We start from the raw sequence: 2,459 nt of genomic DNA on the forward strand, positions 1-2,459 counted from the left end.
GTGTGTGTGTGTGTGTGTGTGTGTGTGTGTGTGTGTGTGTGTGTATGTTTGGGGGATGCTTTGAGTTTTATTTCACCTTGGGATGGATAAGATAGCAATGAATATTGGGAAAGCTTGCGTGTGAATAGAAACTAAAGAAGGGGGTTCTCTCAACATTTTGGTGTTTTGCTTTTTGATATAAAAAGAACTACCCACTTCTTCACTTAGCCTACTTGCCTGTCTATAGGGCGGGGCAAGGAGGTGCTGACAGAAGCCCCTTGGGAAAGCTTTGTTGAGGTGATGGTGATAGTGCCCATTCAGGAGAAGCCCAGGGACAGAGCCACCTGGGCACTGCCAGGCTGTTTCCTCATGACACCCTGGGCCAGGTCACAGGCGATCACATCACCAGAGGGCTGGGGGTGTCCCGAGAGCTCAGTACACTCCAACACAGTGGCCATGAACAGGACACTGGTCTTCTCGAAGATGCAGCTGGCCCAGCAGTGGCCTGGGTCAGCCTTGGGGAGCCCTGGATGATGGGGAATGGCTTCCCCCGGGTACTCAATACTTCCACGGGAGCTGTGAGTGGAAATGGTTCCCACGAGGCATCGGTAGTAGTCATGGGAGGCCACAGGTGAGCCGCTGGAGGGAATGGCAGCCATTCTCTTGTGTCTGTGACTTGGTGGAAACCTCAGGGGCAACTCCCTGGGCCTTGGGGTGAGATCGCAGTTGTCAGGACACTAGGAGGGGGGAAACTAAGCCACAAAGCTCATTGACGCAGTCAAACCCAGACCATCGCTCCACCACCACAAAGTGTAAACTAGACTTTTTACAGAAGCAAATAACCACACCTTTTCTGCTGTGGAGACTGTGTTGGGTTTGGACTACCAATACTTCAATTAGCAGATGGATGCTTAACTAGGTGTTGGTGCTCATCACTTATCCCAACAATTATCTTTACAACTATTTGTTCAAGAATATGTTCACAGACACGCATTATAGTATTCATAACAGCTCTGTTAATAATTCCCAGTTCCCTGCTAACAAAAAATGAATAAATCATAGAATTTGAATATAATTTGAAATGTTCCTGGCAATAAAAAAGAATTTCTTTCTGAGCAAAGATTTAAATATAAAGACTTAGATGCACTGGACTAAAACCTTTGTATTTTCAATTGCTTGCATATGTATGTGAAATCTGGGCAATGAATTAAAATTGTAGTGTTAGTAAGTCATATTGAATATACTATGGGCTGGTACAACAATAAAACTAATTTTTCTAGAAAAAGTGAAGGCACAGAGCTCCTTAGAAGCAATAATGATGACACTTCATTTTACATGCTTTGGTATGTTATCAGGAGAGACCAGAGCTTGGAAAAAGGCATATTGGAGCATCAAAGATGGAAAGGGAATTCCTTAAAGAAATGAATTCACACAGTGATTACAACAGTGGGATTAAGTACAAGCAGTGATTGGGGTAATGGAGGTAGGTGTGTTGGAGACAATAAGATTGGCACTGGATAGAGCAGGGTTTAGAGCTGTTGTGCAATAGGGTCGTTCTGAGTTGCAAGCAACTCAATGGCACGTGACAACAACAAGAAGAAGAGATTCTGAGGAGGTGAAGAACAAGCGAAGCGTCACTCTTCCTCCCAATAGGGTGAGATTCTGAGTTGACTTGATGGCACCTAATGAAAACAGGGAAGCTCACAACAACCTAAATGATTCACAAAAATATTTTATTGCATGAACACGCTTCCTGGAACAGGAAAAACTAATTTATGGTGGAAAAAAATATTGCCTACAAAGTTTGAGGAGGAAAACTTACCAAAAAAGATAAGCAAAACGTCTGGGCTAACGGAAGTGTGGTGGAGTGGCAAGAAGCTGTGCTTCAATCAGGAAGGCAAGTGGTTTGAGGCTACCAGCAGCTCTGTGGAAGAAAGATAGGCAGTCTCCTCCCTTTCCATTAACTGTCTCTAAAAAACCTTCTGGAGGGTCAGCTATGAGTTGGATTTGACTCAAGGAACCTAACAACAATATATCTTCTTAAGCATTTCAGTTATACAATTATATTCATTTACAAGTAAATGCAGTGAATGTTACTGTATTTTCAGAATATTCATTATAAACTTGTTCATAATAAAATGTTTGAAGAATAAATGTAAATAAAAAATCTAAAAATAATAAATACCTAAGGATATCGTCACTTTGTATGACAATGCCTTATCTAATAAAAATAATCAGAACAGTATAAATACACTTATTTTTGTGATATCTCTCCACTTTTTCATCTAAATTGTCTGATATTATATACCAGATAGCCAAAATTTGCCTTGCTTTTATTCCTCAGTTGAAACTGGAAAGCCATATAATTCCTGGCAAAGTATGTAAAATTGAATTCTACACATATGAACAATCTGCATTATGCAAGTGACACAATCCTGCTTGCTAAAACTGAGGAGGACCTGAAGCACTTGCTGCAGAGG

General features: G+C 41.4%; 1 pseudogene; it reads right to left on the reverse strand.

The window, feature by feature from the left end:
• Nucleotides 1-296: 296 nt before the first annotated feature.
• LOC102866211 lies at nucleotides 297-638 on the reverse strand (annotated as a pseudogene).
• Nucleotides 639-2,459: the final 1,821 nt, after the last annotated feature.

This window comes from Elephantulus edwardii, unplaced genomic scaffold (genome assembly GCF_000299155.1).
Source record: "Elephantulus edwardii isolate Elephantulus edwardi_28Jun2011 unplaced genomic scaffold, EleEdw1.0 scaffold00431, whole genome shotgun sequence".
NCBI lineage: Eukaryota > Metazoa > Chordata > Mammalia > Macroscelidea > Macroscelididae > Elephantulus > Elephantulus edwardii.